The sequence below is a fragment of the Lactuca sativa genome, chromosome 5, assembly GCF_002870075.4.
Source record: "Lactuca sativa cultivar Salinas chromosome 5, Lsat_Salinas_v11, whole genome shotgun sequence".
NCBI lineage: Eukaryota > Viridiplantae > Streptophyta > Magnoliopsida > Asterales > Asteraceae > Lactuca > Lactuca sativa.
In genome coordinates this window covers 219199283-219222162 of record NC_056627.2, presented here as the reverse complement: position 1 = coordinate 219222162, position 22880 = coordinate 219199283, and positions in this window count along the sequence as shown.

Below are 22880 nucleotides of genomic sequence, written 5' to 3'. Positions count from 1 at the left end.
CCATAACGCATCTCGAAGGGAGGCCAGTCGACATTGGCATGGTAGCTATTATTATAGAAAAATTCTGCCAAGGGAAGGTGGGTATCCCATCTACCACCAAAGTCTAAAACGTACACCCGCAACATATCCTCCAAGGGCTGGATGCTCCTCTCGCTCTAACAATCTGTCTATGGATGGAAAGTCATGCTGAAGTGTAGACGAGTACCCAACTCGTCATGAAATTTCTTCCAGAATCTGGAAGTGAACCGCACATCTCTGTCAGAAATCACAAAAACCGGCACCCCATGTCGAGCTACTACCTCCCTGATGTAGATGTCTGCTAGCTTCTCGGCCGAAATACTCTCCTAAATTGGTATGAAATGTGCGCTCTTGGCCAATCGATCCATGATGACCCATATCGCGTCAACTCCTCGCACCCTCCGAGGTAACTTCGTAATGAAGGCCATAGTAATATCCTCCTATTTCCACACAAGGATATATGAAATGGTTGTGTCTTGTCATGAGGTATCTGATGTTTGGCCTTGACCTTCCTACATGTCAAGCACCTCTCGACGTACCATGCTACATCTCGCTTCATGTGGGGCCACCAGTAATCAGGACAAAGATCTCTATACATCTCTGTCGCCCCGGGATGGATGGAGAATCTTGATTTGTGTGCCTCCTGTATCACAGATAAATTTAGCATCGGTATGCACACGTGGTTCATGAGACCCATGAATGCGGCAAGAGCATTGGTGAGCCCAAACGGCATTACCAAGAACTCATAGTTACCATAGCGAGTCCTAAAGTCTATATTCTACACATCGTCGTCCCTGACTCGCATCTGGTGGTAGCATGAACGCAAATCAATCTTGGAGAACCAAGACGCACCCTGAAGTTGGATAAATAAGTCATCAATCCTTGGGAGGGGATAACGATTCTTCACTTTTACCTTATTCAACTCTCGGTAATCTATACACATCTGGTGTGAACCATCCTTCTTTTTCACAAACTGGATCGGGGCTCCCCATAGCGAACTGCTCGGCCTGATAAATCCCTTTTCTAACAGCTCCTGCAGCTGTGTAGACAACTCATGCATCTTTGGAGGAGTCAACCGATATGGTGTCTTGGCTATCATAGCCGTAGCAGGGACTAGGTCAATCCTGAACTCTACCTGCCTGTCCGGAGGTACCCCAGACAAATCCTCCGGGCACGCGTCCTGGTACTTCCGTACGAAAGGTACATCGTGTACGATCGCCTTACCCTTCTCCTGGGTATACATGACATAGGCGAAATAACCTGCGCAACCCTCTTGAAGGTATCATCTCTCCCTCACTACCGAACACAAAGTCGCTCCACCCTGCGGCCTCTCGCCCTGAATCACCAACCCTCCCCCACTTGGGGTCCTAACTCGCACTAGCTTCCACTCACGTCGATCACTACCCTATTGGGGTTCAACTAGTCCATTCGCCATGATAACCTTATTTCCTCGCAGGGGAATAGGGACTAAATCCACAGAATACTTCTAGTCGAACAACTGTAGTGTACATCCCCGATGAACCCTCATGACCTGAACGGGTTCTATCATTTGCACTCTCTACATCAAGGGGACAGTCCAACTCCCCTGGAGCTCCAACGAATCACTTGCTAAGCGTAAGCGATACAAAGGATCTAGTAGCCACTAAGTCAAATAATACCAGCACTGGGATACCGTTCACATGGAACGGTCCTAAAACAAAATACATGAAATATAAATATTAAAACTAACATACAAAAAAATATAGGGATAAGAAACATACCAGTCACCACATCTGGTGAGACACACACCTCCTCGACGGTCAGCTGGAAGGCTCGGCTCCTCACCACTGGAGCATCTAACTTGCCTTGGCGGCCGTCTGTAATCCGTTGGATCGTTGGAGCTGGCGCTCCTGATACCAATCTCGGGCAGTTGGCCTTTTTATGTCCTTGCTAATTGTTGTGAAAACAAAGCATGTCTGATGTCTGAATGGTGGGGTTAAGGTCAGTACAATCCTTGCTAAAGTGCCCCAGTTTGCTGCACTTATAGCAGCCTGATCCCCCTACTCTTCAAACTCCTTCATGCATCTTGTCGCATTTCCCACAGCAGCTCCGGCCCTGCTAGCCCTTCGAGCTCGAGTCGAATCCCTTAGGTTTCTTCACTGAAACTCTAGTCATCTGCCCAATCTCTGCCTTCCTCTTCCTGATGTGCTCTATATCAATCTACCTCTCTCGTCCCCTGGCTATCATATCATCCAAATTCGGGCACACCAAATAGATGACATATTTCCGAATGTCAGCTCTCAACATATCATGGTACTAGGTTTTCTTCATTTCCTCATCACCCGCGTACTGGGGCACCAACAAGGCCCTCTCCCTGAACTTAGTGGTAATCTCCACCACCGTCTCAGTATTTTGTCTCATATCCAAGAACTCCCTGGCCAGCTGCTGAGCCTCTATAGTTTGCGTAAACTCCACCCAAAACCTAGATACAAAATTCGACCAGGTAATGGCCTCAATGGCTGGAGCTCCCAAAGTATCACCGACTGCCTCCCACTAGTCTCTAGCTCACTCCCTCAAACATCAAGCAGGAAATCTGAACTTCGAACCCTCAAAGAAGAAGCTCATCACCTATGTAGACTTAATGTCTATGATCCATCGCCTAGCCACAATGGGGTCTTTCACCCTGCAGAAGTCTGGTGTTCCACATCCCCTAAAATCCTTGAAGGAGAGTGTACGAGTCCCTGACTGGCCATGTGTCATGTCACTCCTGAATGCCCTAAGGCAATCCTCCATAATCTCAATGATACCTTCCTTGATCAATCCGAAAATCATCGAGTTTGACACAAGGATGGCTCTCGTAATCTCGGATGCAATGAACTCACACAATCCCTCATCAATCGGATCAAAACTCGTACCCGAACCAGACCAAGATCCTGAGCCTCCTGCTCCATGATGTGTCACCACCATTCTGAAATAAAACACACAATCGTCAGGTTCATACATAACATCGAGAGGTCTCATACTCTGTCACTCTTGGTTCCCTACAACTTTCCAAGAGTCAAGTACGATCCTTTGCTTTCAATAGTACGGGCCCATACGACCTTCCACATCTATCCATACTTTCCTCCTGGTTTGCCTTGGTTTACCAAAGTCGCTTCCTATCCCTATATATGACTTACAGTCGAATAACTCTTGTCACTAATCTCATCCTAGGCTTGCCCTAGGGTAATCTCCAACCCACTCTCCACCATCAGCTACATAAGAAGTACATGCTACCTCTCTTGAACTAGCTCGCGAATACCATTACATATTACTAAGACAAGATAATTCTTCGAATGAGAGGTCCTACCCTACAACGGTTGGACTCAGACAAGAGTTGTGAAATAGGGCTAGACCTAACCTTCTGAAATTATTTACTCCTTGTAATATGTAACTTAACGTATTCGTTTACTAGTTAACTAAAGATAACTAGAACTCCTAAAAGCACAAAGCAAGTAGCATTCGAGCATTGAGTAACCCAAAACCAGGTGTATCCTAAACAGGCCATCATATCACTGACTAATCAGTACTAGCATGTAATTCAATAAGCACATACAGTAGGCATACAAGGAATCCCTCCTAGATCCTTAGCCCTAATCTAGCATGCAGTTCAATAAGCACATATAGTAGGCATACAAGGCATCCTTCCAAGATCCTTATCCCTAATCTAGCATGCAGTTCACATATTCGCGCTTCATATCATAATATAACTTGTATGTGTATCTTGGGGAAAACATAATTGAGCTCGGTCGACTGCATGCATCACACTCCTTATTCTTTATCTAATACCCTTATTTTAAATTTTAGAAAAAATATTTTTCTTGTAAAAATCTCTCAAACCCTCAATTTGAGTCCAAACACCCCCGAAGGTGTGTTCGAATCCCTCAAACCAAGGCTCTGATACCAACTTGTAACATCCCAAAATTCATGACCAAAAATTTCATTTTTAATTACGTAATTTTAAAAACCAATAGTCTAAAAACATCAATAGTGTCATCCCATATCATAATCAAAAACCAATATCTCAATAACCAAAACATGTCATAAGAAAACAACATTATAGTACAATCTCCCAGAGATCTCATGTGCGGAAAATCATAGTGGGATGCGCTGCGATCATGTCGGCTCCTTTCCTTTCGAAGAAGAGGTACCTGAAACCAAAACTGAAAATCGTAAGCACGAAGCTTAATGAGTTCCCCTATCATACCACATACCATACAATAAACATACTGCCTAGCATATCCAAGTACTGGCCTACCCCTTCGGTTTCTTTCAACCGGTAACCGCCTAGTATATCAGGGTGCTAGCCTACCCCTTCGGTCTCCTTCAACCGGTAACCGTCTACCATATCAGGGTGCTAGTTTGCCCCTGCGGTCTCTTTCAACTGGTAACTGCCTATCATATCCGAGTGCTAGCCTACCCATTCGGTCTCTGTTGACCGGTCACGGGGTCTACTACACCCCCTACCACTACCATGTAATAACATAGAATACAAGCACATAAACCTCAACAGATAGTGGCATACCAGACAATTATCACAAAGACAATCATCTCTACTGTAAACAACTACTAGTGAGTCGGCATTGGTGCCTTCGACCTACTTATACCGAGAAGGTAACTCACCTCAACTGCGTGTGTCGAAATCGTACTCCTCGGATGGCTCGGGACTCCTCTCCTTAAAGCATAACAAGTCCCCTAGTTAGTTATTAGGCCCAAGTATGACTCCCTTATGGCCCAACTTCTAATTCATGTCCCAAGGCAAGGTCCCCTAGTCCTTGCCCTAATGCTCCTTTTCCCTTAAGGTCCAATCCATAATCAAGTTAAGTCCTAAGTCCATTACGTTAAGCTTTAAAGCCCAATAAGGCCCAAAAAAGGCCCAATACCATAAATCACAGTCCTAGGCCTAGATGCCTTACTCCATAGTGGGTCATGAGGCCCTATAAATCTAGGCCCAATCTCCCAAGGCACAAAACCCCATGTTAACCATTTTGTATACGTATGCGCGGCGTACCTGGCACGTACGCCCGATGTACGATGGCCTTGACCAGAAGCGGGAAAACTGACCCAGTATGCGCAGCTTACCAGGGGTACGCCTAACGTACTGGCCAGTTCCCTTAGAACAACTTTTTAGCTTAATCCGTTAAGCCCTAACGCCCAGAACATAGATCCAGGTCCTTTAAGACGTCTTAAACTATAAAGTTATGAACTTTATGTCTTTGAATGCATAGATAGGGGTTAAAACATGATTTAAGTCCTTAAACACACTTTATGACCATCTAACACTTGCATGGTTGTGGCTTAACCATCATGGCCTGATTTTTATGACTCTAGATGCTTCCAGGAGCTCAAAAGGACAAATCTTATGGACTGAAACTACCAAAACACAAGAAATCTCAGCCATGGAGTCAAAATGTCACATAAAACACCCCAAAACTACAACTAAGCATGCAATGATCAAGTTTGAAACTTGATACCTCAAATGAGTCAAAAAAAATATGCCAAACTCCTTGATCTACAAGCTTTCTTCATGTCCTTGCTCCTTCTTCAAACTCCTTGCTCTTCAAAACCACCAAAATCCTCAAAGTAAGCTCAAGATACATGCAATGAAGTTAGGGTTCGAGTTGGGCACCGTGAGGACAAGGGAGGGTGAGAAGATAAGGGTTTGGGGGTTATAAGTTGTTTAGATAGGGGCAAACCCTAAAATTTAGGGTTTGCATATGATCACCCTACGCCCAGCGTACGCATGGGTATGCCCAACATATGTATGGGGGATCCCCGTTCTACACCTCATATATGTACGTCATGCGTACACCCTGTAAGCCCGATGTACGCTCCACCCAAAAATACCAACATTTAATAATTATAAATTAAATACAAAGTAACATAATACCTGATAAATCCCGGATGTTACATAATTTCAAATTGTTTCAGCAACATGCAACACTTCACAGAAAAAAGTTTGCGTTTAGGGCTATTGCTTCAGCTTCAAAGAATCTGATGTAACACATTCAACAACACTTACAGAAAATGTTGCGTTTTCCACTGCTATTAAAATTAATAAACTAAATCATTTAATAATTAAAAATATAAGTACCAACCTTATAATCATTCATACACTTATGAGTTACGTTGTTGTTGTTGTTGTTGTTGTTGTTATTATTATTATTATTATTATTATTGTTATTATCATCATCATCATCATCATCATCATCATCATCATCATTATTATTATTATTATTATTATTATTATTATTATTATTATTATTATTATTATTATTATTATCAAATAGTAATTCCAAGAGTTCTAATATTTTAATATGAATCAATCTCATATACCAAAATATTAATTCTAGTGTCTACATGTTGTTGGTATGACCCTATATGATCATATGTTATTACCAATATCATATTGTGATCATTCTTGAGCATATAGAACTACCAACCCTTTGCTTCATGATAAATGAAAGTTTAGGAATGAAGTCATCATTTTGTGATATTTCATTCATAAAAAAAAAACTAAGGGTGTCAAAAGGCTTGAGATTGATGCACATGTTCGTAATGGTATGGGGAAAAAATAATATTTGTTGAGATAGAATTATGAAAAACATAATCATGTAAAATGATTGATGGTTGAGAAACAAGTCCACATCTTCTCAAAAGAACATGATTATATGGTAATATTGATTAAACTGGAAGTGACACCTCCGCATAATGAAAGTTAGGGATTGGAATGGTTACATTAGTATTTTCGATATTTTTATATTTATCTCATTGGGGAAATTATCATTGGAAGAAATTTGAAGTTATGATGGAATTAATAACTAGAATGAATGTAATGAAGATGAAAGATGTATTCAAAGAATTTAATGTTTGTTGATACAAAGATCTTATTGGTAACAAGATTAAGAAATGTATATGCCTTTTAAGCATAAGGATATCCGATGAAAATACATGTATCAACTCTATCCATGATTTTATCTCATACAACAAAAATAGTTGACAAAAAATAACAATAACAAAAAGAACAAATTTCTGTTAATGGAGGTTCTGTCTGATATAACATCTTATATGGAGAAGCTTTGTGTAGAAATTTGGAAGGTAATTTGTTGATAATATGAACTAAAGCTTTCATTTAATCACCCCAATATGTAATTCTTATGCTTGAATGTAATAATTGAGCTCTTGAAACTTCCAAGATGTATTTATGTTTTCTTTCCATTATATCATTCTACTGATGTGTATGAGGAGTTACTAATGCATTATGCCATATCATTGGAAAATTTTAATTTGTTTATGGCTTGACCTCAACTTCATAACATTATCACTTCTCATTTTATTTATGTGCATGTTAAATTGAGTTTTGGCAAGATGCACAGAAGCTTTTATCATGGAGAAAGCATATCCCTGGTAGGAAAGTAAATGAATCCATATGAATTTGTTGTAATCATCCACAATGGTGATCAAATACTTAAAACCATCATGAGTCTTGTGTTTTTAAGGTACCTAAACATTAATACAGACAAGATAAAAAAAAGAGCTTTTGAGTGAGTTTGGCTAATTGAAAATATATATATATATATATATATATATATATATATATATATATATATATATATATATATATATATATGTGTTGTCTAGCTACATAACAAATCACACATGATTTAATGCGCATATCATGCACATTAGAAGGAATCAATGAAAGATTATGAAGAGTATCAACAAAAGCATGACCAAGGAGAATATTCCATTTCAAAGCATCATCTTGTGTATTAGAATTCATTATAAATGATTGATAAGTAGAAATATTTGAAAAACTGTAAATATTGATTGAAAAATTATGTTTTATATGTTCATGCTCAAAAATATACAAATCATTTATTCTAGTGCCAAGGTTTCCTAAAGCAAAATTACTCTTCAATGAGGGGTCCTACAAAAGACAACGTTCATCAGTAAATATGAGGAAGGTGTTCGACTCTTTTGTCAAATTGGTGATAGAAACCAATTTGTATTTGAAGGTGAGGAGATACAAAACATCATGAAGAATGATAGAAAGATGAAGTTAAACTTGTCTTATGTATAATACAAATGTTTTATTTCCATTAGGAAGCCTAATCAGGTGAGGCTGATTTAGTTGTGTCATAGAGATGAAGATATTTTGGTTAGAGCGCAGATGATCAGTGGCACGTATGTCAATGATCCAAGAATTGTGTTTTATGAAGAAGATGGGTAGATTTATAATATGTTTGCACAAAAACAAGGGAATGAGAAGAGGTTACCTTCAGGATTCATAGCTTCATTAGACATAGAAACATTAACATCACTTGTAGAAGCAGATGAATTCAGATGAAAATTATTGAACATTTGCAAAAACTATTGATATTGTTCAGTAGTGATGTGTACAGATGAAGTTGTATTAGGTACAATAGTAAAATTTTGAACTGTAGATTGATGATCATCCTTTTTCTTTTTGTAAACTTAATATTTGCAGGAAATCCGATTAAGCGATAACATTATATTATAATGTGTCCTGGTTTCTTGCAATGATTGCATGTCAGTTGTTGCTTTAAGAATGAATTGTTTTGATCAGTAGAAGCATTCATGGCTTTAACATCATGATTGATAAGAGAATAAATATTGATTTATTGATGTTTTTATTGAGTAATCAAAGCATAAGCAGTAGAAAATGATGCCAAAGGACTCATCATAAGAATTTAACCTCTTATGATCTTATATGAATCATTTAACCCCATAAAAAGTTGGATTAAATGTTGATTCTCGAGGGAATTGTTTATCTTCGTAGTAATACCACAAGAACATTCAGAAAAGTCTTGAACCATATGTGAATAGTCTCAAATTTGCATCTATTTCGTATAATATTTTTGAAAATCATATAAACTCTGAGAACTTTAATATATTTTCTATTGAATACAATAGATCAAAGTGTCACTAGTGTATCCATACCTTTTATTGAGGTCTGTCCATATTGCAGAAGCAGATTTAAGAAATAAAATGCTATCGATGATTTTTTATGCAAAGAATTGGGAAGCCAACTATTACCATTGAGTTCACACGATACCACTTAGATTAGCTTGTTGAATCAATTTTACGTTCAGCGATAGAACCATTCACAATTCCTAACTTGTTCTTCATAAATAGAGCAATCATCGTAGATGTTTTCCAAGTAGTAAATCCAACGTCATAAAAGATGTTTGATACAAGAATCGAGCTAGGATTATCTAAAATTCTTATATTGTTTGAACTCGACACATGAATTACAAATGAAATGTTTGTATTTGTTGCAAGAATCTCAACCATGGAAATGAATTGAAATAGAAAAAGAAAAATCAAAGATATTATGAAATAGAGAATTAAATGAGGATGATGAACACGATGAACCATGTCATGATTTAAGAAATGGAAAGAGAATTTGATGAAAAGTTTTTCATTGATAACTTTGATATGACAAATGAGCTACATATACATACAAAGAAAATAATTAGAAAATAAACTAGCCAACTAATTGCTTCTAACCGACTAATTCAAACAAACGCTATGTTAAATTACAAAAATGTCTTGAGACTATTTATTTGGCTATCTTGTAAGTTTGTTAACAAGTGGATTGGTTTGTGTTTGAGTAATTTAGAATTTTGGGACAATTTTATACCTAATGATATTCTAGTAAATATATCTTTCATGCATTTTTTGTGTTAGATTAGGAGTCTAGTTTTATCGGTATAAATAAAGAATATGATTCAATTATTTTCTTAAATTCAATACTCATGTAAAAACGTTTAATAAGACTCTAAATGCAAATCATATAGTATAAAAGCTTTAATCTTTTAATAAAAGATAAAATATGTTACTATGTAAATATACTAGCTTATAGTATGTAGTTACAAAATTAATTATAATCTGTAGGAACCACAGTTATAAAATAATTAATTTTTTATAGTAAAAACTCATAACTATTAATCAATTAATTTCAATAAACTGTTAATTAAGCATGATTTTGTAGGGTTTTCAATACAGAAATACAATTAATTATCAACAATCATAAACGAAACTTATTCAAGACGAATTTAATTTTTTCTTAAAAATTAAGGATTAAATAATAATCATCTAACTTATTATTTACATCAATATATTTTTTAAAATAAAAAATATCAGAAAATAACAAGTATCATTTTTATAGAGTATTTGAAAAGAAAACATAAATTACAAAAAGAAAATGACAAATATTATTAATAACTATTATTTTAATAATATAGGAAGATAATATTAATGACCTTTTTATTTAATTGCTTTCTACTATTATTCCATACAAGAAAACCATAGATTTTATATGGAAGTATACATAGGAATATGGAAAACATTCGATACAGAAATCAACTACATATCACTTTAATATGTAATTTGCGAAAGAACGACATCATAAGTGGTTATCGTATACGACTGAATTTGTTACAAAATAACTTTTCATAGCAAAACTAAAAATACAAAAAAAAAAAAAAAAAAAAAAAAAAAAAAACAAAAACAAAACAAAACAAAAAAAAAAAGAATTATACCAAAAAGATTCATATACTATTTTTTATAAATAAATAAAATCATTAAACATTAAAAATTAACCAAGAAGTATATACATATGAATTTATAAAAGAATACAGTATTATAAAAACCAAAATTAATATCAATAGAATTATATATAAAAATTGTGGATAATTTTTCATATTTTATTTATTTATTTATTTATTATTATTATTATTATTATTATTATTATTATTATTATTATTATTATTATTTTGGGAAATCTCCTGAAAAATCCTAATATTTTGGGAAAAATTTAAATAAAGTCCTAAATTTTATTATTTGACAAAAAAAATCTAAACTTTTTAACTTTTTGAATAGAAAAGCACAAGAATCGGTTAATTTTTTATCTGTAGCCTATTTTAATCTGTTCAACAGGTTATGTGACCATATCGTTAATTTTTCTAAAATAATAAGACTTTTCTATAGATTTCATCAAAACTTGTACATAATGTATAAACGTATTTTTTACTTATTTATATCTAATTTTACGTATTTATGTATTTTTTTTTAAGTTTTTATATGTATATGTATATGTTTATGTATTTTTATGTATTTTAAATAAAATTTATGTATTTTTAAGTATTTTCCATAATTATTTTATGAGATATTATTTTATGTATTATATATATATACATATATATATATATATATATATATATATATATATATATATATATACACGTATTTATGATTTTTTAAGTTTTTATACGAATTTTGTTTATATTTTTTTTATGTAATTTAAATTTATAAAAATATTTTTTTACGTATTTATATGTATTTTTAAGTATTTTAAATATTATTTTATTTGTGTGTTACTTTTTTATGTATTATGTATTTATGTATTTTTTAAGTTTTTTATTTAGATATATATTTACTTTTATGTATTCTAAATGTACAAACGTATTTTTTTACTTATTCATAGGTATTTTTAAGTATTTTACACATATTTTTACGTATTTCTATATGTTTTTTTTGTATTACGTAATTATAAGTATTTTTACGAATTTATATATATATTTTTTAAAAAGTTATATAGATGTTTATGTATATTTATGTATTTTAAATGTGTAATTGTATTTATTTTACGTGTTTATGCATTTTTTTTTCTTCAAGTCATTTTCACCATTTTATCCAATGCGTACAGCTTCTTCGAGTATGTCTAGAAGATTTTCATATATACTAACATATTTTAAGGTTTTCCTATTCGTTTATCTTGAAATTAATCATTGAATGTAAAACGTTTAAAATATGTAGGTATGTAAGAAAAACGTCTAGACATAATCGAAAAAAGATGTGTGAGTTAGATGAAATTGTACTTATTTAAATACATAAAAATAATACATTTACACAGTTAAAATACAACATCTGCATAAAATACTAAAAGAGTATATAAATAAGTAAAAATACATATAAATATGTAAATATATATAAATAAGTATTATATAAAAATACACAACATATGTTAAATACTTAAAAATATGTACAAATACATAAAAAAGAAACTTTTATACTTTTAAATTACATAAAAATAAATAAACATCTATGTAGAAAAGTTAAAAAATTGCATAAATACGTAAAAAATACATATAAATACGTAATACATAAAAAAACACATAAAAATATTTAAAATATTTAAAAATATATATAAATACGTAAAAAAATATTTATACATTTAAAATATATAAAAATCTATATAAAAAACTTAAAAAATATATAAATACATATAAATATATAATAAATAAAAAATAACACATAAAAATTAAAAAAAAAAGTAAGTAAATGGTTAAAAATCCATATAAATACATAAAAAAAATATATTTATACATTTAAAGTAAATAAAAATACGTAAACATATACATATAAAACATTAAAAAATACATAAATATGTAAAAATTGCGTTTATATATTAAATGCAAATTTTGACGAAATTCGTACAAAAGTCTCATTATTTTAGAAAAACTAACAATTTCTTCACATGACATGTCGAACAAGTCAAAAAGGGCTAAATTGAATTAATTTGTCAGTTTCTTGAGTTTTTCTATTCAAAAAGTTAAAAAGTCGGGACTTTTCTATCCAAAAAATAAAATTTAGGACTTTATTAAACAATTTCCCAAAATATTAGGATTTTTCAAGATTTTTTTTTTTTTTATTGTTACCGGTCATGACCATTGACTATTGCCAAACAAATCCCGCGACCCAAATGAATAGGGCAAAAGTTCAAAATATGGATCTAAATGTTCGGTCTTAACCAGATTGTATTAAAAAGTATGAATTAAGCTAAGAAATCTCAACTAGAGGTATTCAGAATATCTGAAACCAAACAAGCAAATCTAAAAAAAAAAAAAAAAATTCCATGTCGATATTTAGGTTAATTGATCTGAATTTTTTGACATGTCTAGTTTGGACCAAACCGTTAAAGTCTTTAGTTTACGATTCGGTTATAGTTCATGCTTTTTGCCATGGGTGGTTAAGTTTAAAACCAAAATTTTATTGCATTAATAATTTATTCAAAATAAAATGTGCAATTTCCAATATAATAACTTATTATTGTTATGATGTTCAAATTCCAACAAAATTTAAATTTAAAATAAAAAAAATGATATTATCAATCTTTTACACAAATAGTATATCAAATTTTTTAAGTAACTAATGCTACGATTCAATTTAAACAACCACATTTTATCTTATTTTGCAATGCCGATCTAAAACTATGACTATTACTATACAAATAAATAATTTTGATGATCTTTGATTAAACTTTAAACTTATATTCATGGTGTTGCTTTTCTTTGTAGCTAATTATTATATTAGTTTTGAATATTAACTATTGAGGTAATTAGTTTTGAAAAACATCTACTAATTCATAGACGGTTAATCGAATAACCTTATCAGAAAAATAGGTTAACCGAAAACTAGTTAATCAAGTTTTTCGGTATAGGTTCAAGTTCAAAAAAATTAGCAAACCAATTGATTCGGTTAACTTTCCGATTTGGTTAACCATCCATGAAAGCATGAACACCCTAATCTCAACCTTGTCATTTTTCACTTACTTAAATGTTATGATTTTTAATTTTCCTATAATATGTTGCAGGGACATAGGTAACGTCTTGTGGGCTGGTAAATGATATATATATATATATATATATATATATATATATATATATATATATATATATATATATATATATATATATATATATATATATATATATATATATATATATATATATATATATATATATATATATATATATATTGCTTGAATGTTCGTTTGTAATAAGCCTTTTTGGCCTGCTTTGTCTAGATTTTTTTTTTTGAAAAAAAAAAAGATAATTTCTACTAACAATTTCCACCTTATGCAATATCATATATATATATATATATATATATATATATATATATATATATATATATATATCTTGCTTGAATGTTCGTTTGTAATAAGCCTTTTTGGCCTGCTTTGTCTAGATTTTTTTTTTTGAAAAAAAAAAGATAATTTCTACTAACAATTTCCACCTTATGCAATATCCCTCTTTGAGATCGAATGTTAATGTCTTGGTACATAGTTAGAACATGAAGTAGATTAAATTTTATACATGTTTAAGCATTTAAGCTGTAGTATAGTGATTAAGATGAACGATATGTTTTTCTATAATTCTTTTGATTTTTCGTTTGTTCATGTCTAGTTATCTTTAACTTTATATATTATTACTCTATTTGTAAAACTTATAATGCTCAATATTACAATCTATCTCCTCTAATAAACAAAACTTTTAAATGTTACATGTCCCATTTTTAAGTAGGCTAATTGACATGTGACATTTTTAAGAAATTCCTAATTTTTGATTTTTTTTTTTGGTATTTCCTTATTTTCCAGAAAGTATTTATAAGGAATTCAAAATTCAAAATTCAAGTTTCCATTTTTTTTGGTAATTGTAAAAGTCTCTCATTTAAAATTTTAAAAAACATCATATCCTAATAACATAAATATTTGAAAATTTAAGAAGTATTTATAAGAAATTTTCAATTTTTCAATTTTTCCTTTTTTTTGGTAAACCATTTTTGATTTAAAAATTCGAATACCTCCTGTAATCCAATTTCATGCTTTTTATTTAAAGTTTTAGTTTAATCCCTACACTTTATTAGTCTACTAGCATAAGTCCATATAACTTTATTTTTCCAATAACTTTTTACCTATGTAATTGCTTTTTTATCTTTAAATAATTATCAAAAATTATATCAGTTTACTTTCAATCAAAAATACGTTTACAACTTTTTTTAACACGATATATTATTATTGTTAAATTTTAGTTTACAAAATGAATGTTTCATCATTAACGTTTAATTTTTAGAAAAATTTATACATACAAAATGCTTAGTAATAATATACAATAACAATGACTTTATCATATATTTATCTATACATTTTTATATACTACATACTCTTTTTATAAATTGTCTTTAACACCTTTACACGTCAAAATTTCATTCAAATTGAAAATGAGACAATCTTCGTCGGTGTTTGTTTTGCTATGACCATAAATAAAAGTCAATGTCAATTAATATCAAATGTTGATTTTTTTTTACAATATCCAATTTTCTCACATGGTCAGTTATATGTTGTTTTTTCCAGAAAAATGAGCATATAATGATTGAAGTTATTGATTTTAGATAAAAATTGTAATTTAACCAATAAAATGTCAAATGATATATACCAATAAGTGTTTCAAAATGTAATTTAAAATATTTTTTTTTTTACATATAAAATTCATCCGGCTTTACTTACAATCTGAAATACATTGTTTTTTTACTATGTTGGCATTTAATCTTATTTTTGTCTATATAATAAAAAATTTGAACATACCTACCGTTGCTTCCACGGATTATAACCTAATTTTTAAAATATAATAATGTGCATAATTGTTTGAATTACTTAAAACAATTCTAGCCAGATTGGTCCGATCAGGTCCATGTTTTGTAGCATTCTGATTATTTTATTTCGTATAAGCTAAACCACATTACAAGGCCCACAAGGTTATTTGTATGGGCTAACGAAACATTTACAATATTTCATTGTTTATAGCATGAGAAACCGATTCACATTCCATAAACTTATAGAAAACAAATTAAATATGCGTGTAATATTCAAGGTAAAAGTTCTCATTGCAACTTGTAGGCGCATCACAATCACTGTATATACATTACTTTGGATGTGTGAATTTTAGTTGGACAAAAAGTCACTAACAACTGTCGTGTTGCACATATCTTAGGTTATCAAGGACATGCTCAAAGGTGTAAGCTTTTAGGGTTATCAAATAAAGCAATTAGTCACATGATCTTAATGATCACCCCCTTCTACAAAAACATGATTAGATCAAGAATTAAAAGCTTTACTCAACTCAAAAGAAAAGCTCATAAAGTAAGAAATATAAGATCATTATGTCAAACGATACATGGTTTCGATGGGACAATAGTTTTACTTGTTAATCATTGTAGATTTATTCTAATGATAAGCATAACATCAATTATAATCAGCCATCCTTCATGTCCACCTCCTCAAACACGCTTCAATTCCACTCAATTCTAATCATCACCGTTCATGACAAGGTTTATTTATTTGTAATGACTAATAAAAAGAAATCGAATATAGTTTATTTCAACAAAGTAAAATAAGACTAAGACTAAATTGCGTACATGGTCGTTGGTGAAATAGGCATTTATAGTAGAACTTCAGAAAATGGAAAAATTCGTTCCTTATATTTTGTCGATACTAAACGGATCATCTATAAGTTGTTACATATAACTATACAGATCGGTAAATACATGTAAATTGCCTTTTGCCTTTTTTTCCCTTTTCGTATATCATTCTTAATTAAACAAGTCATATATTTACATAAATGGCCCCCTCTCACTTCCATCCATCACACCCTCCCTAGTTTAAAGATCCGAAAACCACTGTTACCTCCGACACCCTGGTTCACCTCTGGTACTCTAGTTCACCTCTAACAACCATCACCATCATCATGCATATACCTTGATAATCTTGAGTTTTGAAACCCACATACCAAAGATATCGATGTTGATTTAGGGCTCCTAGATTGGTTGTCAGCGCACCTTTAAAAGATGTTGATTGAGGGCTCCCGGATCTTCAATCAATGTTGATTTAGATCTCCATGCTCAACAATTTCAAACACTTTTTCAGCCTCGCAACATTGTCAATGTTGCTCTTTAAAACTTTCACAATATATATATATATATATATATATATATATATATATATATATATATATATATATATATATATATATATATATATATATATATATATATATATATATATATATATATATATATATATATATATGGCAAAGTAAAACATAAATACTTCATCTGCAAGCTATTAACTAGGACAAAAATAAGAAATAGATACAAGGGAATAATAGGATCGATTAGGGGTGAGCATGGTGCGGTTCGGTGCGGTTTTTGGCCAAAACCGAACCGAAAACCGCAACTTCGGTTTTTTTGAAATTTAGAAACCGCACCGTTCGGTTTTATGCGGTTCGTTTTTTTTTTGTGGTTTTTTGTTAGTGTATTTTCGTTTTGCCTTTTTATTCAAACTCAAGTAACTCAACGAGTTACCTTGACTCAGATGATAAATGCTAATCATTAACTGGAGATAAACTGATACCATCACCTCTTGGTTTGAAATCAATTACATAACCACTCATCCAACATGTTTCTAATACTTGAATATAATACGAATTTAATATAATATTTGTTTCACAAGTACATACGATAATATCAATTAATGTATTTATAAAAATGATATTATATCACTAATACTCTTCATATTTGAATGTTAAAAAAAATGTCATAAACATTATTTGTTATTGTAAATACCACTGAATGTATGCTTAAAAATATACAATCATCCGCTGATAGATAAGATAGATATTTACATTTATAGAAATTTTAATTGTCATAAGTTCTTGGTTCTTATATATATATGCGGTGCGGTTCGGTTTTTTGCGGTTTTTATGAGACTAGAAAGCGCACCGCACCGAGTATTTTCGGTTTTTGCAAAACTAAAAAACCGCACCATCGGTTTTCGTTTCGGTTTTGGTTTTTCGGTTTCAGTTTATACGGTTTTTTCGGTTTTTTTGGTTTGCGGTTCGATTTTGCTCACCCCTAGGATCGATTCTAATAGTTATAAGGTGTTCTTTACATAAATGATCCATTTAGTTTAGATTTTTTTTAATAAAAAATGAAAAAGAAAGAATAAGGGCAAAAGAATGCTACTTTAGAGAAATTTAACATCTTTTTGATAGGGGTAGTTACAAATCTAGCATTTTTTCTTAATTACTTATCAAAAATTAGCCAAAAAATACCACATAACAAAAAATAGCCTACAAAATAGTAGTCAACTTATGGTTGACTACGACATTTGCCGATGACTACTCTTTTAGGCCGAAAAGTACTATTTCGTGCTAATGGTCTACTTTTTCACGGGTCCGTTTATTTTTTCGTGGCTCATTAGCACATAGTATATAATGATTTTTTTTTTTCAGATTAGTCATTTTTCCTATTATTTTCTTTGGTTTGGCTACTTTTTTTCTTCTCAATGAGCACCCGAAGAACAACCCGGTTTGTTTAATTTTCTTCAAAATTTTACCGTATTTGTGATTAGAGTAGGTTTTGTATATAAGGTTAATTTTTTTTTTGAATAAAATTGAAAAAATATATAATATAAAACTGTAGGTTTCATACGAAACCTACGGTGTACAAGTGCCCAATGCACAGTTTGTGTAATGTCGACTTGTACATTTTATAAAAAAATTTTAAAAAAAAATATTAAAACCGTAGGTTTTTTCACAAAACAGTAGACGAAACCCCAAAAACAATAGATTTAAAAAAAAAAAAAAAACTTATTTTTTCCTCAAAATCGTAGGCTACGGTTTGGGATACCGTAGCTAAACTGAAAGGAAACCATAGGTTTCCCAAAACCTATGGTTTTATAGGTTACAAATGAAAAAAAAAAATTATACAAAACACGAAACTGTAGACGATATGGCGAAACAGTAAACGATTTTAGAAACCTACGGTTTCGTGGGCTATATTTGGACATTTACTAATTTTTGGCTAAAAATTGATAATCAATTCCTTAATTTGGCTAGATTTGTAATTACCCCTTTTTGATATTGTGTGTCGGAAGGATCATTTTTGCAATATTGACAAAACATAAGGAGAGAGTTTATCCATTTTTAGAAAGTTGACTATAAGTGAATATTTCTTCAAACCATAAGGACCGTTTATGTAAATTCGTCTAAAACTAAAAGCTCTAAATATTTTAAATGAAGTACATGATGCCACGGTGGTGGCAATGAATCGATACATCATCTTGGATTTATTATATCCAAAATTTATCATCTTTTTGTGAAGAATAATTGGTGTGAAATAAAAGTTGCAAAAGGAGAGGACCCCAAGACTTTACTTTGTGGCATTTCCTCCAAGTTTCTATATTTGCTTCCATAGTGGTTAGCATGTGTATACCCCGAATATGTCCCCTTCACTTCTTTCTAATCCAGTGTCCATTCATGTAGCATCAAGCCACTAATCTAATGTCCCACAATAACTCTCTCACACGAGTATGTAGAACGTACCATTCAAGATACACGTGGACCCTAATTGGTGAAGGTGTGTAGTATCATATCTGTCAAGCATGATGAGTCCTTTTCGTGCAAATAAATACACAAGAATTAAATATAAAGAAAATAAAAAATGATATATCGGATGGAAATCCTCGCAGGAAAAACGACGATTTACTTTACGTGTATTATATAAAATTAAATAAAGAGAGAAAGGATGAACAATTTACAAAGTATTTAGGATGAATAGAATGATCAAAGTATGTCTATAATTTATACGCTAGTAACAATAGTCCTAAAAAAGAGGATGCAATAAATTCTAATATATTTAAATAAAAAGAAATATTGCTTAATGCTAATAACATTGATTGGACGTAAACAAATAACTCACGAGGGAGAATTCAGAATTCGGTAAGCGACACTGCATATTCTAACACCAAAATTAAGATCGAAATACTAGTTTCGTATCATACCCGCTAAGGACATTAATATCAAGCAATCTTGACAAAAATTCAAAATTGGAAACAGAAACAGGATTTTTCATCATATCATTTGGATTTCTATGAGTAATTATCTTGCAAACCTTAATATGACCTTTAGAAATAACAGCTTTAATGCAGTGATATTTAAGGTCAATGTGTTTTATTCTCTCATGGACTCATGGAACAATGAATCGTCAGTGAGGCATAGAGCACCTATAGACTATCACGGAAAAATGCAAGATGTATTTCCATGAAGCTCTTTGATCAGTTGATATATATTGGGAAGATTGACGACATCTCGATGTTTCTATAATATCTGAATCATTGGTGCTCCGATTCAATTAGTTCAAGTTGGCGTGGAAAGAAGAAACAATTACCTATAACTTTGGTGTTTTATGCTTTTGCCAATTTTATCGTTATCATGGTCAAAATTAGCCTAGAAGATGACGTGTCCACACGTCATGCCGGATAACATTTTCCTAATTTCCAAATCATCCCACATCTCTAACCATGCAAAACGTTCATCCATGTCGACTAAAACCATTTGATCCCTACGTGTATTAACTCACAACACCGGTCACACCACCCATTGTACTTGCCTTATTCAAGAAAAGTTCCCATGCAAAAGAAATTCATCCTTTAAGACTCGATCCCACCATCCTTTGTACTTTCCAAATTAGTCTTACCTTCATTTCATTGTTGATTTCCACCATCCAAGCTCTCACCCTTTTAATTCACATCTTCTCAATGTTTTCTTGTTCCCCACACAATCCATATACCTTCCTAATCCCACTATCATTCCTCCATTACTAACGTTCCAAAATGCCATAAATCAAAACTCAACCCATCCAACTAACCTATAAACGTATCTTTAATCCATCACTTTCAAATCATCCCTCTAACAACAAAAATAAATTCTTTAACGACGAAGCGATTAACGATCAATATCGAAGACTTGTTTTAAAGGAATTAGATGTGATAATTACTTAGGATTGGGAACAATAATACTTGTTTATTTTTTAATATCTTAATCATTCGAATAATAGGACGTTTATTGAGTTTATTTATGAAGTTGATGCTTTGATTCATAATAAATTATATTATACATCATAGATATAACATATGATGTGCCTTGATAGGCGGTGATTTTTGTTTGATAAGTGTTTTGGTCAAAAATTAACAAACTAATTACCATACGAAAACAAGTTAACAATCAATATGGAAGACTAGCCTATCCAGATTACCTTCTGTAAGATTTTTAAGCAATTAAATGTGATAATTAGTTAGTATTTGGAACAATAATACTTGTTTATTATCTTACTAATATCTTAATCAGTTGAATAATAGCAAGTTTATTGTGTTTATTTATGAAGTTGTTGTTTTAATTCACGAGACAATATATTATATGTTATAGATATAACATATGATGTGCCTTGATATGGCGGTGAATTTTTGTTTGATAAGTGTTTTGGCCAAAAATTAACAAACTAATTTTGTTATGAAAACTGCTTAGCAGTCAAGCAAACAATGAAATAAATGTATGTCGATCAAACAACAGTAAGTAAATCAAAATAAGTGCAAGAACACAGAGAATTATGAGGAAAGCAATTAATCTTTTTGGATCTCCAACATAAAATCTCGAGAGGTGATCAAATCGCCTGCCTTAAAACTTGTATTAAATCAAAATAAATTTAGAACTGCTAGATGAACTTAGTAACAAGGATCCGTGATTGAGTGTTTTGGGTAGCTTAAGACAGTTAATAATAAATGGGAAACAATCTTGAGAGAAAATGCAAAGACATTCGAGAAAATGTGTGCCTCGAGTGATAGTCATCTTAGACAATATTTGGGAGCAAGTTTCCCCAAATGACATCTTAGGGTAATATCTCAGATAGAAGTGACTTTGTATGATATCTTGGGATAATATCCTAGCTGTAACACCTGATTCCCAGGTAAAATTTTCAAGTTTTAAATAATTTTTTATTGCATGAAAGGCGATTACGCTAAGCGTAATGGATAGTTATGTTAGGCGTAACTCAGTTAATGTGATTGCAGATTCTTTCGCGTACGTTGGGCGTACGTATGAATACACTTAGCGTACTCATGCATAATGCAAAAACATAAATTTTTGGGTTTGGACCCTATTTAAATACCTTATGACCTCAAGGCCTCTCTCATCACCAGCAAAACTCTCCTCGAAACCCTAGCCCCATTTAAGAGAGTATTGAGACTTTTAAGTGATTTGGTGTGTTTTTCGTATATATTGTCGAAAGAGGAGCTCATTAAGAAGCATTGATTAGTTTGAAGCTTTTAGATCCAGACCTTGTTCATCTTGATCATCCTTTTGGAGGTATAAAGTCTCAACCTTGATGATTCATTTCTTATATCTAGTTAGCTTAAGGTTTTTGGTATATTTTGGTCCCATGGGTTGACTCATGTGAGTAAAAGTTACTCCAAAAGCTTAGGTTAGTATATCTAGATATTTGTTTGGTCCTTAATGTATAAAAATAGTGTCTTGATGGATTTGGTTCAACCATGCATGAGTTGATGTTCATAATATGAAATTAGAAGGTTGGAATTTGATTTTGGGCTTCTTTGAGCCATGCAAAGGCATCAAACTGTCAAATTTATTAGTTAAGATGTTCCTTAGGTTGAGATCTATGAGTTGGATGAAAGGTCTTTAAGAATTAAGAGCTTAATAGCAACATTTGGACATCTGACGAGTATGCTGGGTGTACCCTCTTGGTACACTCAGCGTAACGGGTTCTGCCCGTGTTCCCTTTCAGTGATAGCCAAGTACGTTGGGTGTATGCATGGTGTATGTTTGATGTACTCACTAGAAGGCCATTTGGTCCATTTTTGGGTCACTGGTTATTATGGCTTTTAGCCCTGGTTAGATAGGTCAATTAAGGGAAGGTTAAAATGGTCTTTTGCCCTTAGCATGTTAAATTATGATATGGACCATTTATTATGGGTTATTACCCTGATTATTTATTAGGGTTACTTTTAGATATGTTCAGTGTAAGGAATCATGGTAGAAGTAGCCTGAGAGTGTGATTTGTTATCTTCAAATTGAGGTGATTCCTCATTGTATTTGTGGGCCGAAGGCACCAAGGGCGGCCCACTG